The sequence below is a fragment of the Crinia signifera genome, chromosome 4 (assembly GCF_055691185.1).
Source record: "Crinia signifera chromosome 4, ASM5569118v1, whole genome shotgun sequence".
Taxonomy (NCBI): Eukaryota; Metazoa; Chordata; class Amphibia; order Anura; family Myobatrachidae; genus Crinia; species Crinia signifera.
The window spans coordinates 151,437,350-151,445,647 of record NC_139220.1 but is presented as its reverse complement, the minus strand read 5'-3'; the positions used below and the strand labels follow the sequence as shown (position 1 = coordinate 151,445,647).

At 46.1% G+C, this 8,298-nt stretch overlaps 1 pseudogene; it reads right to left on the bottom strand.

The window, feature by feature from the left end:
• Positions 1–5,535: 5,535 nt before the first annotated feature.
• On the bottom strand, positions 5,536–5,653 carry LOC146076159 (5S ribosomal RNA; annotated as a pseudogene).
• Positions 5,654–8,298: the final 2,645 nt, after the last annotated feature.

The window sequence follows — 8,298 nt, the reverse complement described above, 5'->3', positions numbered from 1 at the left end:
ACCATTTAAGACTTTTTCAGCCGCCTGTGACGCGACCGACGCGATTTTGACTTTTTTCAATGTATTTCAATGGGAAAATCGGGGGCATCGAGTCGGTCGCGTCGCAGACCACTAAAAATTACACCCGATGCCCCCGATTGTGGCCGTGCTAGGAAACAAGTACCCAAAAAACCAACATGATATACACTGCTAAAAAAATAAAGGGAACACTTAAACAACACAATGGATACTTGTGTATTATCACAGCGCCCCCGATTTCCATCGCAGGTCATTGTACAACCAGAAATCGCGTCGCAGCGCATCGCATGTGATATGATCGCATGCGATGCGATGGGACCGATTTTAAGTCGCACATGCACCCAGATGCCAAATTCCTATGTTAAATGCCCCCCAGACCGATTTTAGATTGTACACCCACCCTGATGGGTAATGACTATGTTAAATGCTCCCCCATTGTTAATGCCACCCCACTATCAAAGACAATCCAAAGCGTGGTGAGCGCAGAGAGCCCGGTGCAGCGGTACGTGTCCTCCGATCTTTTTATACCCCCACTATCCACGTTGGCGTGGAGTTGACTTTATATAGTGTGGCGAGCGCAGCGAGCCACCGAGCCCGAAGCGTGGCGAGGGGACGCGTAATACTTGTGAAGTTATGCGCTTGCCACGCTTCGGGCTTGGTGGCTCGGTGCGCTCGCCACACTATATAAATATAACTCCACGCCAACGTGGATAGCGGGGGTATGAAAAGGTTGGAGGACGCGTACCGCCGCCCCTCGCGGACTTGTTGCGCTCGCCATGCTTCGGGTTGGCGTTGATAGTGGGGTGGCGTTAACAATGGGGGGGCATTTAACATACTTATTACCCATCCGGGTGGGGATACAATTAAAAATCGGGTCTGGCTGGGCATTTAACATTGAAATCGTGTCGCGTCGCATCGCATGCCATTATAATGGCATGCGATGCGACTCGATATTAAAATTGTACACTCTGCCCGGGAAAAGCCTCAAATTGGTCCCATCGCATGCCATCTCATACCTTAATTAGTGGTATGCGATGCAATGGGCGCCGTGATAATACACAAGTACCACACAATGTAACTCCAAGTCAATCACACTTCTGTGAAATCAAACTGTCCACTTAAGAAGCAACACTGATTGACAATCAATTTTGCATGCTGTTGTGCAAATGGAATAGACAACAGGTGGAAATTATAGGCAATTAGCAAGACACCCCTAATAAAGAAGTTGTTCTGCAGGTGGTGACCACACACCACTTATGCTTTCTGTCTGATGTTTTGATCACTTTTGAAAGCTGGCGGTGCTTTCACTCTAGTGGTAGCATGAGACGGAGTCTACAATCCACACAAGTGGCTCAGGTAGTGCAGCTCATCCAGGATGTCACATCAATGAGAGCTGTGGCAAGAAGGTTTGCTGTGTCTGTCAGCGTAGTGTCCAGAGAATGAAGGCGCTACCAGGAGACAGGCCAGTACATCAGGAGATGTGGAGGAGGCCGTAGGAGGGCAAGAACCCAGCAGCAGGACCACTACCTCCGCCTTTGTGCAAGGAGGAACAGGAGGAGCACTGCCAGAGCCCTGCAAAATGACCTCCAGCAGGCCACAAATGTGCATGTGTCAGCTCAAACGGTCAGCCACAGACACCAGGAGGGTGGTATGAGGGCCCGTTGTTCACAGATGGGGGTTGTGCTTACAGCCCAACACCGTGCAGGATGCTTGGCATTTGCCAGAGAACACCAAGATTTGAAAATACGACACTGGTGTCGTGTGCTCTTCACAGATGAAAGCAGGTTCACACTGAGCACGTGACAGATGTGACAGAGTCTGGAGATGCCAAGGAGAACATTGTGCTGCCTGCAACATCCTCCAGCATGACCAGTGTGTCAGTAATGGTCTGGTGTGGCATTTCTTTGGGGGGGCTGCACATCCCTCCATGTGCTCGCCAGAGGTAGCCTGACTGCCATTAGGTACCGAGATGAGATCCTCAGACCCCTTGTGAGACCATATGCTGGTGCGGTTGGCCCTGGGTTCCTCCTAATGTAAGACAATGCTAGACCTCATGTGGCTGGAGCAGGGGCGACACCACCACTAGGCAGCTTTAGGCATTTTCCTAGGGTGCCGGCCACTGGAGGGCAGTACTGAGCAGAAGAAACAGCCACTGCAAAGCTCCTGCCAGCACTGAGGAGAGCAGGAAAAAAGCAGCTGGGAGCAGGTAAGTGAGCCATACCCCTGCCCATGGATAGCACCTGCACTAACCCCCCTGGAGCCTGCCCGGAGCTGCAGCCATTGCCGCATCTCTAACCTCCCCCCCCTGTGGGCACTGTGGACGCATGGGCTGGAGTGTGTCAGCAGTTCCTGCAAGATGAAAGCATTGATGTTATGGACTGGCCCGCCCGTTCCTCAGACCTGAATCCAATTGAGCACATCTGGGAATTCATGTCTCGCTCCATCCACCAATGCCACCTTGCACCACAGACTGTCCAGGAGTTGGCAGATGCTTTAGTCCAGGTCTGGAAGGAGATCCCTCAGGAGACCATCCGCCACCTCATCAGGAGCATGCCAAAGCATTGTAGGGAGGTCATACAGGCACATGGAGGCCACACACACTACTGAGCCTCATTTTGACTTGTTTTAAGGACATTTCAATAAAGTTGGATCAGCTTGTAGTGTGTTTTTCTACTTTAAATTTGAGCGTGACTCCAAATCCAGACCTCCATGGGTTAATAAATTTGATTTCCATTGACAATTTGTGTGTGATTTTGTTGTCAGCACATTCAACTATGTAAAGAACAAAGGCCCTTATTCTGGTTGGTGCGGTCGAGCCGCATATGCGGCTCCGACCGCACCAGACGAATCCCCGCCTACAAGACGGATCGGCACGGCCGTCCGTACACGGACGGCTGCCGATCCGCATAAAAATGGTGGAGGCGTACGCCTCCACCATGGTGGGAGCTGCCCCCTGCATTCGATGGTCGTCGACCATCGAAGGCAGGTCCGCACGCCGCGGCAGCTCCCGCAAGCTGAGACCACACGGACAATCGTCCGTGTGGTAGCTTGTATGGGGGCTGAAAGCTGACATCCGGCGACGTCAGCTTTCCGCCCCCATGAGTTGCGTCATGCCCTCATTAGCATGCGTACGCCCCGCGTTTGCATGGGAACGCCCATGAAACGCGGGGCGTATACATAGGGAAATGAGGGCATGAAGCCCCTCACTCCCCTATACGCCCCCTTTGCGGCGTAGTAACGTTATGTGCGGCGAATTCGCCTGCACATGCGCAGATTGACCTCTGCGCATGTGCAGACGGAAAACATCGGCGGTACGGCCGCACGCGGGCCGTACCGCACGAATCAGAATAAGGGCCAAAGTATTTAATAAGAATATTTTATTCATTCAGAATATTTTTTGAGCAGTGTATGTTATATTTTTTAGACATTATCATTTGTTAAATAGTAAACATTGCAATAAATTGTACTTAACAACGTTTAAATATTTCATTTAAAATTAGCAATAAAGACAATATTTTAGTTGTAATTCCTCCTAAGTGAAGGACAAGCATTTTTTTTTTTGAATGTGGAATAATCAACAAAATATTGACCCAAGGGAAAATTCCAAGATACTTAATATTAAATGTATGCCCTAGGAGATAGAAAATAATTGGATTACATATATTGCCTGCTATTGCCCAGTGATTGTATGTTATTCACTTCAAATATTAGGAGCATTCAATACATACTAAGGAGGCAAATATTTGTTATCCCAATATTTTATATTGTTTCTGAGTTTTCTTTAATTACTTTAAGTGAACATTTCCAAAAACCTTAATACATTAAACGTAGGGTCATACAATAACTTTATCTGTATACTAAACAAAATTGCAATGCCTTTATATATACAACATTTACATTAAGATAAAACAATACTTCAATACAGACAGGGGCAAACGTAGAATTTATAAGGGGGGTTCCTATGTGTACATGCATGTGCATGTGTCTATATATATATATATATATATATACTGTATGTGATGCTGTCAGAATCCCCACAGTCAGGATGCATGTGTTTAATTTACCGATGCTGGCATCCTGACTACAACTAGGAGACTGGTGCAGGAATTAAAAAATCAAGGATAGGATGCCAGCACCGAGATCCTGAGTGCCAGGATGCCGAATACAGATGTAATGCCTGTCAGCCAGCCTGCAGGATAGCCAGATATCTTGAGCTGGTGCAGGCTGGCGGAGAGGAGCTCCATCTAATGGGAACGCGCTCACCCGTCGCCTTCAGCAAGGTGGCGGGGAGCGGCTTCCCTGCCTGTCTCTGCTTCACAGAGATAGGCAGGGAGTGGAGTCAGGCTGGGGGAGCTGTGGGGGAGCTTCTGGGGCGGCAGGACACCGGCGGAGAGTGGCAGAGGGCTACGATAGCCTCTAACAGAATGTGTGTGCAAGCATCTCATGCACACGTGCCCCCATTTGTTGGCTGACGGCGGGTGGCGAATGACGATAGAATCGCCAGGAGCAGCTCCATCTGTATGCTGGCAGCACAAGGGTTAGGTTTAGTCACTAGGGAGGGTTGGAGTTTAGGGACTACATGTAGGGAGCTAGGGTGCGGATATGTGGAGAGGGGTTAGGCACTTAGACTAGAGTGGTTGGGTTAGGTTTAGATGGTGGGGTGTGGGAGTTAGGTTTAGGTGTTAGTGTTAGACTAGGGTAATACGGGTTTAGGGACTACATAGTAGGAGTTAGGGTGTGAATATGTGGAGGGGGGTTATGTTTAGGCACTTAGACTAGGGTGGCTGGGTTTGGTTAGATGGTGGGGTGTGGGAGTTAGGTTTAGTTGTTAGTGTGAAGGCTTAGGGTCAGGCTGCAGGGGAGGAGCTTTTTTTGGGGTTGAGTTGGATTGGCACTGGTATTGGACAATGGGTGGAATTAGGTAATGACCAACATATACACCGTTGTTCTGTTAGATAATTTTACGGCAAGGGTTGATGGTTGGTGGTGCTCCCAAATGGAGTTCAAATGTTGAACTGCAAGAAGAAAGTCTAGAGACGACTTAAAGGGAACCCGACAAGGTTTTTTGGCGCACACTTGTAAATAGTATGAGTATGATATGGTGTTTATGCGTTAAATATAACTTTTAATTTTTAAACACTTAAAATACATATATCGCATAAGTGAAGGTGTATGAACTTCAAAAATGTTCAATTATTTCCTCCACCTTATAGCAATAAATCAAAGTATGGATAACTTTGTCAAGTGATTATTTTTAAGTAAACACAGCGAAAATGTATCAATCAATAACTGTTCCTCGGAATGAAAGTACAATAAATCAATAATGCGACATCCGATTGTCATCAATGCGAGAGATAACAGTTATGGTGGCGCAGGACACACCCCCTTGTAACAATTGGTTAACAGTAGGAGTTTACAGAGTGAGAATGCAGAATCAAAACAAAGCCTGAAGAGGAAGGGAGAATATATAGAGATCAAGCATCATTCCCACAGCGTACTGGCTTCTGCTGTTATGATGAACTACAGCACCGGCTATTCCCTGTTAGTTCCCCAGACAGGTACTAGGCCAGCCCATCACTGTTTAGCTTCTGGGTTCGGATGGTACCAGGCGGTTCAGTGAGGTATGGCTGTAAGATGATAATGAGAGAGCACCGATGGTCTGAAATGAGCTAAAGCGTGCTTCTGCTGTTGGTCCCGCCACAGGAAATCTCTCCCTGTTACCATATGGGCATTGCAGGGAGACAGATTGCAGCGGGGCCAATGAGAGCGTTACTAAAAATTGGAGATAGTAAATGAGGGTTAATGTTATGCCTGGACCCCACTTCTGCTGTCCCCAATCTTACGAAGTATAGGATTGTGGATGAGAGAGAGGGGGCAGGACAATCCTTCCATGAGTAAGGAAAAGAAGAAGTGGTTTAGGAAAATTGCCTGAGTGAGAAATGAGTGACAGTTCAGTTAGTCACTAAATGACGAAGGGTATTAATGGTAGACAAAGATAAGAGAAAAATAGGGTATTAAGTGAATGTACCCTCAGTCCAGAAAATGGCTAGTGTTCTAGGTGTCAGAATTCAATTGGTCTGATCACCCAGTTCACCCCGGGGTTTGTTTAAGTAATTTTAAAGAACAGGATGTTAGTATGACAGATCCTGGCAGTGGGCCAGGTTTGCGGACTGATCGCTCAGTATCACAGATGTCCTGAGATTGCGCTCAAAAAAAAGAGGAGGTTCAGTTTCAAGGTAATTATCACCTTGAGACGGTCTCCACCAAAGATTAATGTTGATAGAAGATAATTAAGTCTCCTAAAGTATGTGGTGATGGTGATACATAGGCACAATATGCACAGTAAAGAAGGCACAATTTACAATCTGTTCCCAATGTGGGTAACGGCCTGCGCCGTGATACACAAGTGCTGTGTTTAAGAATAAGGTATTACCCGTTGGTATCATATAAACACAGATATTCAGAGATGCTGTCAGCATAACATATTTTATCTGACATGGGCAGGTGATGCAGTAAATCATGTTTGAACATTTGCAGTTGTAGAATCCCTGGATGTTGATGGTATCTCCATATCTGTCCTTTTTGGTATTGGTAATGTGAGTGCATGCTTTTCACCCTCTGCATGGGTAGCTACCTGTGGTTGTGGGTTTGCTCGGTTGTCTTGCTAAATAGTGGCTATGGACCAGGTTGTCTCTCAAGTTGGGGGCCCTGTGCCAGCTCATATCAACTTTATGGTTGAGATTGGTTGCTAGGTCGTCATCTGAATCCGTCATCTGAATCCTCTGTGTGCTTAGGGTGAGTTATTTACTGCTCCCCACTACTTGGGTTTGACCTTTCTACTGTGTTTTACTACGCTGCATGGTTATACCTTCACCATGAATGTCTCACAAATCCTAAAGGTTATCCAGGCCTCGACCCAGAGATTGTTTCATAGTCTTGAAGTAATCCATCTGGATACACTTTCCCTCCCCTGGGCCACTGAGAAGGGTGATGGAGAGGTTAATGCTGCTATATCTACCTGCAATAAACATGTCACTCCCGGACCTGCCGTAATTCCTCTGGATACACATCCCCAACCTTTTCCCGCTGTGAAAGGTGATGGAGGGGTTAATGCTTCTTTATCTATCTGCTATAAACAAGTCACTCGGGGACCTGCAGTAATTCATCTGGATACACATCCCCAACCTTCTCCCACTGTGAAAGGTGATGGAGGGGTTAAAGCTGCTATGTCTACCTGCTCTACACAAGTCATTCCTATATATCCTGAAGTTAGACCATGTAATACACCTTCTGCTTCATACACCTTTGTGGACAGTGGAAATGGGGATGATGATGTTCTGCTTGCTCACTATGCTCCTACAGTTTCTGCAAATCCTGCAGGATTATTGGTGGATACTCTTTCCCTTATATGCACCTATACAATATGCAAAGTTGAGGTCAATATATCTCCTGGCAGTCACTTAGATATTTCTTCAAATCCTGTGACTATGTACATTGTGGTCCTGCATCTTTCTATGGTTATGTCCGGCGTGCAGGTTTATTGGTGCTACACACCTGGATATTATGTTGCTGACACTTCACTTCCGACAACACTACCCTTCCTTGTGCTGGATAATCTGGGACTTCTCAACTCTGAATACGCCAGGGGTTCTGCTGCACATTTTGGAGTGCTTTGGGATAGAACTGGTACTATACTTCTATTATGTCAAATTGTTCAAATTTGCCCAGACTGACGTTAATTAGAGATTTTAGATTAGAAACTCTTTTCAGATGCGTTTATTCAATTTTATTTGACTGTTGTGAAAAGTTAATATGTCCTGCTTGTCCTGTATATATGACCATAAACAATATATATGTAAAAGTCCTGCTATGCATACTTCTGGTGGGAGAGCCAGTGTCACCCTAGTAAGGGATCATTAGTCTTTTGTCTCCATAGGTAGGTGGGTGGGGGGTTAAGTTAGTATAGTATAAAGTAGCTTTAGTGGGCGTAAGGTTATGGGATCCAAGTTGGGGTAGGGTCATACAGGGAGGGGGGTTTCTTAGGGAGATTTGTTTTGGGTTTATTATTATTATTACTATTATGTTTTTCATATATTTTATATTTATCCTGACATAATTCAGGTGGTTTTATCAGTAAAATTGTGTCTGATGTTATATCCTTTGCATCCTTAATGTATAGCTGTACCCGTATGGCGCCTATGGGTACACTTGTGAGGTTGTTCCTCTTGGTGAATATTACACCTTCAAGACTATGCTTAACATTCTTATTATTTCTCATAC